The sequence below is a fragment of the Physeter macrocephalus genome, chromosome 11 (assembly GCF_002837175.3).
Source record: "Physeter macrocephalus isolate SW-GA chromosome 11, ASM283717v5, whole genome shotgun sequence".
In the NCBI taxonomy this organism is placed as follows: Eukaryota; Metazoa; Chordata; class Mammalia; order Artiodactyla; family Physeteridae; genus Physeter; species Physeter macrocephalus.
The window spans coordinates 50743910-50759933 of record NC_041224.1 but is presented as its reverse complement, the minus strand read 5'-3'; the positions used below and the strand labels follow the sequence as shown (position 1 = coordinate 50759933).

The following is a 16024-nucleotide window of genomic DNA, read 5'->3' as shown; positions in this document are numbered from 1 at the left end:
CCCCACATGCCGCGGAGCGGCTGGGCCCGTGAGCCATGGCCGCTGAGCCTGCGCGTCCGGAGCCTGTGTTCCGCAACAGGGAGAGGCCACAACAGTGAGAGGCCCGCGAACTACAAAAAAAAAAAACAAAAAAAAAAAACAAAAGCTCTTCCAACTCTGAACTTTGAACTATGCACCACCTTTTCCAAATGCTTAAGTTTGTATCTCATGACTGTGGCAAAGGCAGGAGAACTCTAGGAGGACCAGAGCTAGTAAAGATCTACTCTGACAGGTCACTGGGGACAAACACTGCTGCCCTCACTTAATTAATTGCTGGTACTTCATTTCTGTGATGTTTTGATCTTAAGTGTTGTACACCACAGCAAGACTAGGGAGGATGTTCCATCATAAATAAAAACCAAAGAGCACACAGTTTCTAACGATTCATTTAGCCAGATCATACCCTCTATGTAATATCTATTTGTAAAAAAGATCACATGGATGTGTCATTTAATGTCTTACCTATTATTCATTCATACAAGCAGGCAGAAATAGTTAACAAAAATCAATTCCAAATTCCACTCCAAAAGGTCAGAAACACTACCCTAGGTCATCACCACAAAGGCAAAAGTAGCAGATGTGCTACGTTCTCTTGTTTTTGAAGATTGGACCTTGGACCATCCCTTAAAATTGCCCTGAGATCATATCTTCACCTGTATTTACTTGGTTACACAGGAAACTGGTAACACTGGCTGGCTGTGAAGAAGGGAATTGGGGCTATGGAAAGAAGCAGAGAGAGGTATTCATTGCAAACCCTCTTGTGAGGATTTAAATGGTGAACTATGAAATTCTAGAAGTATTAAAAATGTTTAAATAAATATACATTTTTGCTGAAAAGACTGACTACCAATGGGCACAGACACTTGGAGGACAACCATCTCCCCTACCCAGTTCTCACCTCCTCCGGGCTCCAGAAACCCTTCCCCAGCATATTCGCGGATACCTCTGGGCCATGAAAGATAGCAGAGCGGGAGCCTGGGAGCAGCTGTACAAACAGAGCAGAGCACCAACTCTCCCACGCTGGTTTACATAGTTAAGACGTTCCTTTTCACCACATATAGCTGGGAGGGTGGAAAAGGCCCAGATGGCCCGGGACTTGCACTTACATGAGTGCTTCTCCAAATCTTCCACCCAAGCAACCTTAAAGGCAGAGAAGTCCAATGCGGGGTGGTGAGAGACACCCAAGTGACCGCAAAGGACCGCTTCCAAGGCTTGGGTTCTCCATCAAAAATGCATGTACGCCTTGCAGTCGACACTTATAACTTTCGTTCCACCCCATGTCTCTTTTTATATCCAGATACTGTCCTTGGTGTTCCAGGAAGATGGGCCATTTCTACACTGTAGCTTTGGCAAGCAATCTCCTCCCCACACACCCAGCACATGTACACATTATCTCAGCCTGGATAAAAGACATAAATCACCTCAAGAATGGAATTCTCAGTTTTAATTCTAAAAATGTGCATCTAAGAGTGTAGAGGAAGGAGCAGAGGATGCTGCAGTTAGTCCACCAGATTAGACTCAGATCCAGGCTGTGCCTCTTTCTGGGCCCTTTCACTGGGCCTGGCCTCATAGAGCCTTAGTTTCCTCATTTGTAAAAGAGGGAAGAAGTTACCCACCCACACCATTGTAAATATCTAGTTAAACGAGGCAATGACTCTGGTGGCTGATATTGCTATTAATGACCAAGCCAACAAAACCCAGGCGTATTTCTCACAAGGTCAGGACTTTGCCCGACTTACCTACTACCGTTCTAAATCCTCAAACCTGGCTTTAGACTATAAGTTGCCCATTTTTACCAGCTCAATATCAAGCCTAGATTTCTCAAAAGAGAGAAACAAGATCTTTAACAGTCTTTCCAGGGCAACTGTACTGTCCAAATTACATGACCCCTTATTTTAAGGGCAAGTCATGTTTCTTGGTTGGCTAATTCATTAAAAATTCAGCCTGGGCTTCCCTGGTGGCGCAGTGGTTGAGAGTCCGCCTGCCAATGCAGGGGACACGGGTTCGTGCCCCGGTCCGGGAGGATCCCACGTGCCGCGGAGCGGCTGGGCCCGTGAGCCATGGCCGCTGAGCCTGCGCGTCCGGAGCGTGTGCTCCGCAACGGGAGAGGCCACAACAGTGAGAGGCCCGCGTACCGCAAAAAAAGAATAATAATAATAAAATAAAATAAAAAATAAAGTAGATATATTTAAAAAAATTCAGCCTCATTTCCCAATCAAGGATGGTCTGGCAAACTGATGGCAACTAAGAAAATTCTTCCAAACAGACAAACAGCACGTTGGTGCTGAATTGCTAAATTTCCACTACTTCTGAAATAGTTGACTTTTAACCATATGCTCCAATTACTGATATAAAAGGGGGGTTGGAGGAGGAATACATAATTGTTATCGCAAAAGAAAAAGCAAAACCCCAGTCTTTGCCTGGTACCACCATTCACTGCAAATAATGACTTGCTTGCTTACAAGCTGGCACATTTTCATTCGTTAACGCCCACACTTAGAAATGTTCACTGTCGCCTGGGGCCAGGGGAAACTTTTATCCATGACAAGCGCAAAACTCCCCAACAGCGCCACAAATGGCCACGTCTAGGTGTTTTTCCTCACCCAAAGGTACTGATGCACTTCCCCTGAGCACAGAGCAGACACCTCCGACAGGCTCACTCCTGACGGATGAAAAGTAACCGCACAGGACGAGGCCCTCCTGGCTTGTCCTAATGCAGACCCAACACATAAGACATATCAGGCTTTACTAATTAACAGGGCCTCTTTTCACAGCCAGTTTTTGTTTCTTTTCTGTCTCGCTTTTTTGCTGAATGAGGGAAAACAGCTGAGGCGTGGAGGCCAGAGAATGGAATGCTGGCTCGTTGGTTCCATGTCACCAGCTACTCCCACCCTCCAGCAAGTGAGGCTGCAGGAGAAGCTCAGCTGATGGGTGCCCGAAGGGTCCCCGACGCCAGGTCATCTGCTGGGAGGTCATCACCTTTCCATAGCACGGCTGCGGACATCACTTTCTTGCCCACAGTGAGGACCGGGGTCACAAATGATGAGTCCCTTTCTCACTCTGAATGTGTGGAGAACCAGGTCCCCTGTATTACGGTTTCAGCTTACCCCTTACTTGAGCAACAGTAAACTATGGAGGAAAGGAAATAGCACCTCTTTGAGTCATAAACTGCCCTTTCCCTAGTTACCTAGGAATTTCACTGGCATGAGGCCTCTGAGCCAGGACTTCTTACATTTTAATGAGCACAGGATTCACCTGGGGATCTCTTAAATGCTCGTTCTGACTCAGGAAGAATAAAGGCCGGGGCTCTGTATTTCTAACAAGCTCCCAGGTGGTGCCAGCGACGCCGGTCTGTGGGTCCCACTGTGAGGAGTGAAGTCCAGACTGAGGAGAAGCTGCTCCGACCTCAGGGCCCCCCCGCAGACATTCACAGCTCAGGTCCCCACTCTCCAAGTCCCTTATGCTTCTTGACATGACTCCAGTGCCTGGGATGGGGTGTCAGGCAGCTTGGGTGCCACTGCAGGCTGTGCAGTCAGCTCACACTGTGACCTATGCAAACCCGTGACCCCTCTGAACTCAATTCACATCCTTGAAGAAAGCGTAATAGGTATGACTTGCTCTAAATGGGTCAGAAACCGCCACCACCCCAAGAGAGATACGAGAGCTTCAAAAAGCTGAGATCCCTGCAATAATGTAAAGTAATGGGTTTCTCCTTCCTCTTTTTTGACTGCCTACTTACCATTTTTTGGTGAAAGTGGGGTTGAGCCATTGAAAAACATCATTTTAAAATCCCTACTCTAAGAGCTATATCAGAGTTTTCAAAAATTCCCTCACTGTATTTCCCAAATGCCAGCACCATTTTTTCCCAACATATCTGTAGTTCAGAACTGAACTGGTCATACAGTTATCTCACTGCTAAGCTCTGTTTGTTTGTGGCAACAGAGTAGTGTGTGAGGAAGATGGGAATAGATGTGGCAAAGGAAATAGTAAAGAAGGAGAGTCCACTCATTACCAAAACCCTAAATATTTTCAAGGAAGAGTTGATTCCAAAGCCAGAATAGTGGATGTATTCAATTTCCTTTTGTTAGAAGATGTGGATTCTGGGCTAGACTCTAATAATTTACTATGTGACGACTTCAAGCAAGTCACTTAACTTCCATCTGCCCTCAGTCTCCTCCTCTGTAACATGAAATGGTCAGTCTAGCTAATTTCAATCTCCCTGCCAGCTCTAAAGTCTGGGATGTCTGGGATTTAGAATGAACTTGAAGAAATTGGGCAGTATTAGGTAACCATTAAACCATTAAACTAAGAATCCCAGAGGTTTTACCCCTATAACATCATACGTAAATTTCATTTTCAAATGTTGTCAGCTAAACTCAGATGGTTTTTTTACCAGTGTCCCTGCCATGGTATCTAGAGCTGAGGACCACATCTAAAGACCAACTTCCTGCCACGGAGCAAGGCTTTACTAGCTCATTCTCTCTCCACAGTCACCAACTTGCCAGAACTCACCGAGTTGGAAAGTTATCATGCTTAATGAAGATTTTGTTTACATCCTGTTTTTTCATTGCCCTGGTGGTGATTTTGTTGCTTACAAAACCACCTAAAAGCTACTCCCTTTTAATCATATTCAATTATCCAGTTTTTCCTATAGTAACTTGGTGATTATATAGGCTACAAATATCATTGGTTTCTTCACAGTGTCCTTGTGAAGTAAATCAAAGCATTTCCCTTTAAATGGTTAAGAAACCAGCAAAGATTTACTCTCAGAGTGGCCTGTAATTCACACATAGGTTCAAGATAAAAACTGTGCTAATAAAATGCCTCACGCTTGCTCACAGAATCCATTTGACAAAGGTTATCATTTAAGCCACACAACAAACCTATAGAGATACCCAACATGGGAATAAAAATACCCTGCACACAAATAGGTCAAGCCATTTCCCCAAGAGGCAACATGCTCAATAATAGTTCAGGCCTTAACATACGGTGATTCCAGTGACACGAAACACCTACGATAGGCAGAGCCACAGAGAAAGGAAGTAGACTCGTGGTTGCCAGGGGAATGGGAAAGGGGGGAGTTTGGATGTAAGGGGCTTTGTTTGGGGGTGATGGACATGTTTTGGACTTGGACAGTGGTGGTGGTTGCCCAACCTTGAGAATATATAAACACCAGTGAATTGTACACTTTATAAAATGGTGGAAACAGTGAATTTTACATTATGCGACTATTATCTCTAAAAACAAAACAAAACAAGCGTTCAGGCCTTGGCCGACCTGAACTGGCCTCGCTTGTTTGCCTCTAAGGCTTGGTTTTCCCCATTGTTCTAATAATGAATGGAGACGCTATGCTGAGCACGTAGCAATGTTTCAGGCACACCATAAGATGATGACAATGGATGACAGCTACATACAAGGTCATGTAGCCCAAAGTCACAAACCAGGACTTGCACCCAGCTCCCCGACTCCTGTCTCTGATCTCTGCTACTTGCTACCAGCTTCTTCTGAGTGAGGCAGCAACTTCAGGGGAGATTTCCCACAGTCAGCCAGAGAAGGGAAAAGGAGGCTCCACACTTGCCAACTGGGGGCTTCAGTTATGTCCACACACTCACCCAGATTTAAACGGGGGGCGCGGGGGGAATACACACCCTTGTACCATGAAAACAGCATTTCAAGAGCTTCTCTGAAACAGAGACCTGGGTTACAGACTTTTACTTATGCTTCTGCCTTTACTTATTTATTTGTTTACTCCATTCCTTAAAAATCCTTACAAAAATTTCCCCAGTGTCCCTGGGTCTCATCTCAGTGTCCAGGAGATTAAAAACGACTCACATCACAGCTGTGAGATGCCATTTCCCTCACCATGAGGGCCCACAGTCTATGCTAATCTTGTGACCAGCATGTAAAAGTTTTGTTTATAGAACCCGACATCCCCCCATGGTGCAGTCAGCCCTTCAAGGAGCCGCCAGCCGGCAGAAAGGACACCACCCGGACAATGTCATGAGTCCAAAGCTCTGCGTCACCAGAAAAATACTGGGGGGAGGGGGCAGGGAAAAAGCAGGGGTCGGACACAGAACAAACAACTTCACAAACCGTTAAAATCAGCTTGCTGTCAGCACACAAACGTCCAACAGGTTGAACAGGATTTCTGAAGATAGAAGATAAACAAGCAGGCTCTCCTCAGCACTGCCTACTGAGGAGCTGTGGGGATGCCTCCAAGATAAACCAAGGCTCAACCTGGAAGCCAACAGGCCTTAACTGAGTCCACAGGTCTCCGCTGTTTCCTTCTCAGAAATCTTATTTGCGAAAGCTGATCCTTCAACTTTCCCATTTTGTTGCTACCATATTTCCATAAATGCTGAAAACGATCAACCCTAAGGTGCAGAAATCATTCCATTTAAAAAATTTTAAGAGAAATTCTCAGACCAAGAACTCTTAATCTCATGACCATTTCCATTAGCGCCCCTTTGTACCCCCAAATGAGACCAATTTCCATACAGAAAATTGTCAACTTTTCCCTTCATCCCCCTGCCTCCATGGGTGCAGGAACAATGATAACAGGGGCTGGAGAAAGAAAATCTGGACTGACCTCATGTTTGGGATGGAAGAGGCTGGACCAATACTCTCACCAAGCTTTTGAGGCTGGTTCCCACCATCTCCAGGGTTAAGACATACAACACGGGTGACCTTTATTTATTTCCTCCTTCAAAGATGTAGGCTGTTCCCTGGGACAGAGTTGAGCAGACTGGTCTCTTGCAAAAGCCCATGAACAGTCTCCAGCCCCCTCCTTGCAGGCCAGTCTGCTGAGGTCAGCAGCTAGCTCTAACTGCCAGGCAAAGGGAACAGAGCCAGAAATAGTAATGTCCTAATCCAGGGATGGTCACCCGTGCACTCAGAGGTCATGTCCAAGTCACAATTTCTCAGAATCACAGTTTGGTTTTTTTAAAAACAGCGGTGGTGTTACGTCCATTCACTGCATGGGTCAAGAAAACTGAAGGATGATACTGCCAAGCGTCAAAACACTAGTCACTATATAAACAGCAAACGGTGTCCAAGAAGGAATTAGTATGTACCACCCAGAAGTTATAGAACATACATTGCAGATTTCCTTCTAGACAGAGGCCCTGAAGGAGGCATGGTGACTCCTTGGCCTCCGTCCCCTTGGACTAACTTTCCCAACCACGGCTGCTGGCAGGACTCTCACTCAGTCCCTCCGTTTCTGAATAAAGGGAGAAACGAATGTCACCTATCCTTTCAGAAGAGCTGGGAGAGACGGAGGGGAAGGATGGAATCACCAAGTCTGATCAAAGACCTACCCCAGGACTGCTGGAGGGCCAAGTCCCATTGTTCTTTTTTAAAAAAGGCCATTTTGGGCACCTATCATTGAGGCCCCATAAATCACCATGGTGGTCACTGGTGCTTCTCCCCTCCAGGCACATGTACGATCGTGCTTGCCTGTCTCCCTGAAGTCAGGTGTGGCGATATGACTAGCTTTGGCCAATGAAATGTGAGTGCAAGTAACATGTGTCATATCCAGGTACAAGCTCCGAGAGCCACTTAGTGTCACCATCCGCACCTCCCACTGCTTCATTCCAGAGAGCCAGTGGGGCTATAACAAGGAAAGAGCATGGCCTCTAGAGTCAGGCAGTCTTGGGTTCAAATCTAGACCCAGCCACCTACTAGCCACATGACTCCAAGCCAGTCAATTACTCTTTACTGAGCTTCAATCCCCTCAACTTTGAAATAGCAATTATATCACCATGCAGAGACATGGGTGGGGGGTCGGGCTGGGGAAGTTAAAGGTAGTGAATGTAAAGTGTGCAGCGCGTGGCCAGGCAGATGGTGTGTGCGCTAAAGAAACAGCGGTGACTGTAGTGACCTTCGCCATTATCTTCACCCTGCTTTGGTCGCTTACCAGCTGTGGACCTAGAGCCTCCGCTTCCCACTCTGCAAATGGGGAAGTAATGCCGTGCCCACTCTCAAGGTGGCTGCAAGGGCTCTCGTGAGAACGTCTGTGGGAGCCGCCGGCACGGTGCTGCTCAGGAAGTGAGATACCCACCATCCCCCCTACTCTAAGCCCTTTATCCTGCCTGTCCGGAGCGAGTCCTGGAGCATCAAGGGCCGGTGAAGCTGCACCCCACGCACACGGAGGGCCCAGTCCTGAGGGACTGCCCCTCCACCCTGGGTTCCAGGTTGCCCTCCACGCCCCATCTGACCAGAAGCCTACTCTCCCATCCCCAGCCAAGTCACTGGCTGCCATTTACTGGACCACAAGCACTGCTCTGCACAGGGACTCTGACTCTGGAGACTCAGCACACCAACTTGACCCCCGAGATACCCACACCAGCCTGGGTGATCCATCGGTTTGAGAGGGCCCCCTGGATATTATTTGCAGAGATCTGGCCCATCCCTGGGGCCAGCTCTGCAGGAGTGAGGCGAGGTCCTCGCCAGGGCTCCTACTGACCTACTATTGAGGATCCAGAGAGCCGGGAGGCTCCTCCCAGCCCCAGCTTTGACAGCGCATTCCAGCGAGGCTCTGAGGAGTAATCCACCTCACATCTAGGGAAATCTGCCATTTGCCCCAGACCCTGGCCAAACACTAACAGCATCCTGAACTGTGTGTCCTTAGGCGGTAGCTTAATGAAATACTATCACTGGCACTGGGACATCCCAACTGACAGTGGCCCCCACTGAAGGAACGATGGAGGTAGGACGGGCAAGTGACTCAGTTCCAGGGCAGCCCCTCACTAGCTGTTCGGCCTGAGGCAAGTCACAACCTCTCTGAGCCATCCAGTGTCAGGGGAAAAGGAAATAAAATTAACTTATTAATTGTATTTAAGCACTGAGCATCAATGGTCTACACTCAATAAATACACAAGTCGAACGAGGCACAGAGCCACTCAGGAAGAGTTTGAATCCCCACAAGAGTGTTAAACATGTTTCACAACTGAAACATGAGTAGTAATCATGGCCTAAAGAAAGGGTCACAAGCCCAATGGTCCATCTCTGTAATCAAGAATATGGCGCCCGCATGGCAGATAAAGGTTATTTTCTCTCTCTGGCCTACCAACGTTTCTATTTCGCCAGATAAGTTCAAACAGACCTGGATATTCATTCACTCATTCATATCTTATAAAGTGGTAGAATGTCAGCGCTGTTGGGTACACCAGGTTTCTCTGGTTCAAACCCCAATCTGAATTTCCAATATCCCCGCCCCTCCATCTCTCTCCACCCTCACCATATCTATGATAGATAAGCAGACATCCAGCCTCCGCTTCCTGGGGCTGGAAACCCACTACCTCTCAAAACAAGCCTTTCCATTTTCTCTCAGCTCTCAGCCATGGAAACGTCTCCTTCACGCTGAGCTGATAAATGCATTCTTACTTTGGGGCTTCCCTGGTGGCGCAGTGGTTGCGCGTCCGCCTGCCGATGCAGGGGAACCGGGTTCATGCCCCGGTCCGGGAAGATCCCACATGCCGCGGAGCGGCTGGGCCCGTGAGTCATGGCCGCTGGGCCTGCGCGTCAGGAGCCTGTGCTCCGCAACGGGAGAGGCCACAACAGAGGGAGGCCCGCATACCACAAAAAAAAAAAAAAAAAAAAAAAAAAGCATTCCTACCATGTCACTGGGACCAACCAAGAAGGGCATGGTCCTTGCTGCAAATGACAGCCTCTCAAGCACTTGAGGCCCTCACACCTGCTTCACACCATCTTACCTTGTCTTTTGTTCTTTAGGCTAAACTTTCAAAGGTCCTTCTTCACCCACTGGGGTGCAGTATCAAGTACTCTTTCAAAGTGTGGGGCCCCAAACCAAAACGATACTCCCTGAAGAGTCTCACCAGCTGTCGTCTTGATTATCAAGTACCCCAGGCTCCCAAGACAAAGTCTCCCAGCAAATAAAATAGATCCCTCGCAGATACGCATCTGAATTGAGACCAAAGAGGAAACCTGGTTCCTGAACTCAAGTCCACAAGCTAAAGAAAACTTTGGCCACCTCAAGATCAACATCCATTAGACCCTTCCCAGGACCCGCCCTGTGAGTGATACTGCAGGGACCAACGATGACCGCAATGGTGTCACTGCTGGGGTCCTCCTGTTCCCATCCCTTCTTCAGCTGCCAGCCCCTTTCCACTTTTGCCCACCAGGTCACCCCCACATCCCTCTGGCTTTCACGCATTTGGAGCTCACCCTGTTGCCACAACCCCATTCTCTTTGCTGATGAGTTGTACCTTAACTCTTCTGGGGAAAAAAAGATCATGCCTTTTTCTTCCCACACTTCTCTCCCATGATGGCCCATCCCATTCCAGAGCTACGCCTGGGGAACTAGACCCAATTCCCCGCTGGTACCAGGTGAGCTGCAGTTGCATCCCACAGGACAAGGCTCTGGGCCAGGCAGGCATAATAACATCTACTGAGCACTCACTCTATGCCTGGCACTGTGCCCACCCCATGGGCATCTCACTTAGTTCTTAAGTTACCCCCTCCCCATCCCTCCCAAGAGAGTCTGTTCAACCCTTTGTTTATAAGTGAGGAAAAGGAGACACTAAGCAGTTAAGTAACTTGCTTCGGTCTCAGGACCAGTAAGCAGCAGAGCCAGGTACAATCCCAGGCATCCTGACTTGAGAGCCCAGCAGACTGACCACCAGCCAGTCAGCTCTTCACAGGCAGGGCCTGCACCTCACTCTGTGCCCCAGCCTAGCCAATGCCTGGCACACAGTACACTCACAATTCAAGTTTAGTGAATTCATTGGCTCTATGTGTTTTCAAGTGTCTCAGTATATTTGAACATATCCAATGATAGTCACCAAATGCACACACTTTCCACGGTACATTTATGTGGTATTTTTTATCATCAACACACACGATTTCCACTTTGTCATGAGCTAGATTAACTTTTGTTATCTGGCCTGAGAACCTAACCTCAATTTATAACAATGTCTCCATGAGAAAGTTCTTTCAACTTCCAAGCACTCTACCTAAAAATAAATTTTTAGCACCCTCCTTTCCTAAATTGAGTCCACAGCTAGCAGATTCCTTCATTAGGGTGCTGTTTACCTTTGCATTATTAAGAGGTCTGTCCTGCCTGAAGTCTGCCTCACTTTGCTGCATCTCTGCCTCAGAAAAGATGCCTGAATCTCAAAGGAATGTGTGAATTGGACACTCCTCACATTTTTTTTTTTTTTACAAAGGTCCCATTTTCAATCCAAATTTTTCACAAAATTCTAACTCTCTGAAGGCAAAAGGTCTTACTTAACCTGATAAATGGTTGTCCTAATTAATGAATTTTCAGTTCCCTGAGACAGCTGGAATTATTAGCTTAGGAGAAGCCTGACACAGGTTCTAGCCACTCATTTTCCACATGAGCAAACCAGGGCCTGGAGAGGTTAAACTACTTGTTCAGAGTCACACTGTGGAATCTCAGCTGTGGCGAGAACTTGACGGACTTAAATTTTACCGCCTCATTGGACATTATCTATTAACCTAAGTAATACCTCTCCTGCTCCCTGACAATGACAACGCAATTCTGAACACACACATTCTCTTCCAGCTCCTCCTGGGAACCCAAGGGCTCCAAGGGAGACCTTGTGCTTATTAGGCCTCAGAAAAACACAGAAGAGACTCTCTTTTAGCCTTCTACTGCTGACAGTGGCCACCTGCCAAGGGGACAGGATGTGAAAAAAAAAATCTTACATTTCCATCTCAACCTGAAAGATGCGTTTCCCCATTGCTACTCTACCACCCAAGTCCAGAGCCTCAACTACTCAGTTCTAGAAAATGAGGACACCCAGTTCTGATGCGCCTGCGCGTCAGGAGCCTGTGCTCCGCAACGGGAGAGGCCACAACAGAGGGAGGCCCGCATACCACAAAAAAAAAAAAAAAAAAAAAAAAAAGCATTCCTACCATGTCACTGGGACCAACCAAGAAGGGCATGGTCCTTGCTGCAAATGACAGCCTCTCAAGCACTTGAGGCCCTCACACCTGCTTCACACCATCTTACCTTGTCTTTTGTTCTTTAGGCTAAACTTTCAAAGGTCCTTCTTCACCCACTGGGGTGCAGTATCAAGTACTCTTTCAAAGTGTGGGGCCCCAAACCAAAACGATACTCCCTGAAGAGTCTCACCAGCTGTCGTCTTGATTATCAAGTACCCCAGGCTCCCAAGACAAAGTCTCCCAGCAAATAAAATAGATCCCTCGCAGATACGCATCTGAATTGAGACCAAAGAGGAAACCTGGTTCCTGAACTCAAGTCCACAAGCTAAAGAAAACTTTGGCCACCTCAAGATCAACATCCATTAGACCCTTCCCAGGACCCGCCCTGTGAGTGATACTGCAGGGACCAACGATGACCGCAATGGTGTCACTGCTGGGGTCCTCCTGTTCCCATCCCTTCTTCAGCTGCCAGCCCCTTTCCACTTTTGCCCACCAGGTCACCCCCACATCCCTCTGGCTTTCACGCATTTGGAGCTCACCCTGTTGCCACAACCCCATTCTCTTTGCTGATGAGTTGTACCTTAACTCTTCTGGGGAAAAAAAGATCATGCCTTTTTCTTCCCACACTTCTCTCCCATGATGGCCCATCCCATTCCAGAGCTACGCCTGGGGAACTAGACCCAATTCCCCGCTGGTACCAGGTGAGCTGCAGTTGCATCCCACAGGACAAGGCTCTGGGCCAGGCAGGCATAATAACATCTACTGAGCGCTCACTCTATGCCTGGCACTGTGCCCACCCCATGGGCATCTCACTTAGTTCTTAAGTTACCCCCTCCCCATCCCTCCCAAGAGAGAGTCTGTTCAACCCTTTGTTTATAAGTGAGGAAAAGGAGACACAAAGCAGTTAAGTAACTTGCTTCGGTCTCAGGACCAGTAAGCAGCAGAGCCAGGTACAATCCCAGGCATCCTGACTTGAGAGCCCAGCAGACTGACCACCAGCCAGTCAGCTCTTCACAGGCAGGGCCTGCACCTCACTCTGTGCCCCAGCCTAGCCAATGCCTGGCACACAGTACACTCACAATTCAAGTTTAGTGAATTCATTGGCTCTATGTGTTTTCAAGTGTCTCAGTATATTTGAACATATCCAATGATAGTCACCAAATGCACACACTTTCCACGGTACATTTATGTGGTATTTTTTATCATCAACACACACGATTTCCACTTTGTCATGAGCTAGATTAACTTTTGTTATCTGGCCTGAGAACCTAACCTCAATTTATAACAATGTCTCCATGAGAAAGTTCTTTCAACTTCCAAGCACTCTACCTAAAAATAAATTTTTAGCACCCTCCTTTCCTAAATTGAGTCCACAGCTAGCAGATTCCTTCATTAGGGTGCTGTTTACCTTTGCATTATTAAGAGGTCTGTCCTGCCTGAAGTCTGCCTCACTTTGCTGCATCTCTGCCTCAGAAAAGATGCCTGAATCTCAAAGGAATGTGTGAATTGGACACTCCTCACATTTTTTTTTTTTTTTTTACAAAGGTCCCATTTTCAATCCAAATTTTTCACAAAATTCTAACTCTCTGAAGGCAAAAGGTCTTACTTAACCTGATAAATGGTTGTCCTAATTAATGAATTTTCAGTTCCCTGAGACAGCTGGAATTATTAGCTTAGGAGAAGCCTGACACAGGTTCTAGCCACTCATTTTCCACATGAGCAAACCAGGGCCTGGAGAGGTTAAACTACTTGTTCAGAGTCACACTGTGGAATCTCAGCTGTGGCGAGAACTTGACGGACTTAAATTTTACCGCCTCATTGGACATTATCTATTAACCTAAGTAATACCTCTCCTGCTCCCTGACAATGACAACGCAATTCTGAACACACACATTCTCTTCCAGCTCCTCCTGGGAACCCAAGGGCTCCAAGGGAGACCTTGTGCTTATTAGGCCTCAGAAAAACACAGAAGAGACTCTCTTTTAGCCTTCTACTGCTGACAGTGGCCACCTGCCAAGGGGACAGGATGTGAAAAAAAAAATCTTACATTTCCATCTCAACCTGAAAGATGCGTTTCCCCATTGCTACTCTACCACCCAAGTCCAGAGCCTCAACTACTCAGTTCTAGAAAATGAGGACACCCAGTTCTGATGCACACCTCACCACTAGACTCATTCACCACATGTCCTCCAGAACAATCTTGCCAAGATGACACTTCCATCATGACCCATCTCAGCTCAGAGTCCAGAATGACGCCCAACACATAGCAAACTGAATTCAAACTCCTAGCCCGGCCTCCAAAACCTTTCTAAATTGACTTCACTCTAGTATTCAATCTGATTTTGCCCAAGTCTTCAAACTTTGTGGCCAACAGCTTTCTTTTTATACTGTCTGTCATGTTCATTTCCAATTACAGGCCTTTGTATAGTATCCAGAACCCTCTGTGGAAAAGTATCCTCCAAAAAAGAATTATATAATATAGCGTTTCCCAGAAAGTATTCTAGAAAACAAAAGTATTGTGGAAGATCTTTTGAAAAAAATAACGTTGTGGTCATATAATTCTGAGCAATTCTTACGGTTGAGTCTTTTCTTAGAGAATCATAATCCACATTTGGCCCACATATTAAAGGCTCTGAGAAGTCCTATAATAGGAAAAGCCACTTAACTTTATCCCAAGAGTTCCCAATTTATCTCAGATCTACCCTCCATTCTCCATCTCCACTGTCACCACGCCAGTCCAAGCTGCCATAATTTCTTCCTGGACAACAGCAACAGCCTCCTCACTGGTCTCCCCACATCCCCTCTTCTGCCCTCTCCAAACCATTCCCCACACAATGGGGCAGGAGAGAGTATTGTGAATCCCAAATCAGGTCATGTCATCCCTTGCTTAAATATTTCTATGGCTTTCCTGTGCTCTTGAGGATAAAGGCAAAAATGAACAACAAACCTTTTGACCTTGGTCCACAGGGCTTACGTGGTCTACCTACCTTCCCAACCCCATCACATACCACACTTCTCCTCACTCAACCCATCCTTCCACTGGCCTTTTCTTTCCAAGTTTCCTCCTATACCATGTTCCCTCCTACCCCAGGGCCTTTGCACATGTGCCTGAAAGACTCTGCCTCTCCACATCATTAGCTCTTGCTCATCCCAATTACCACCCCCTCAAAGAAATGGTCCCTGACCTTGCAGACTAGGTTAAATCCCAGGCCCTCTCTTCCATGAGCCTTGGTGCACTTTGTATTTACTTATATGACTTTTCCCCTTATATTCTCTTCCACTAGACTGTAAGCTTTTGGAAGGCAAGGATCATGTGTCCATTTTTACTCACTAGGTTTAACACAGCGTCTGGCCTAAAGTAAATACTCAAATACACACACACACACACACACACACACACACACACACTGTTGAAGCAATCAACCTGAAGTATGAGCAACCTATGTGAAAAAAGAAAGGATAATACAATATATTCCACAATGGAGATATAATTTTATAGAGGTATATCTAGAGGTCTGCTTTACCTCTACACCACCCCAATCTGCGATCCTCAAGGGAAGGGAGAATATCTAGCATGAGAGGTAGTGCACCGGGGGCACAGAAGTGTCCGCTGGTGGAAGAAGTGAGCACCTCCCTGTATATCAGCTCTGCTGACTTCGGGGCGGGGATCCTCAGGGCTCAGCTCACCTTGAGCTTGAGATTAAATTTAATCTCGCCTTGAGATTAAAGCTACTACTTCCAGATCCTGTGGGTCCTGCCCCTGTGCCTAGCCTACACCCTAACCCTCCGTTCCTGCAGAATTGCCCCATTTCTGGAAACCGCAGCCCTCTCATTAACCCCAATCTGTGGTTAGCCACTGTCCCCAACAACACTCCTAGGGATGCCAAATAAGCAGCTCCCACGAAGAGGGCCGGGTCGCTCAGGACCCTTTTCTGGGGCTTTGACTTTGCTGGACCAAAGCTGAAGCGCGCGCGTGTGTGTGTGTGTGTGTGTGTGTGTGTGTGTGTGTGTGTGTGTGTGTGTGTGTGTGTGTGTGTGTGTGTGTGTGTGTGTGTGT

At 47.1% G+C, this 16024-nt stretch overlaps 1 protein-coding gene across 1 annotated transcript in view; it reads right to left on the bottom strand.

The window, feature by feature from the left end:
• Positions 1–16024, bottom strand: part of CGNL1 (cingulin like 1) — a 142387-nt gene that overhangs the window by 21576 nt on the left and 104787 nt on the right. The window lies entirely within an intron of this gene.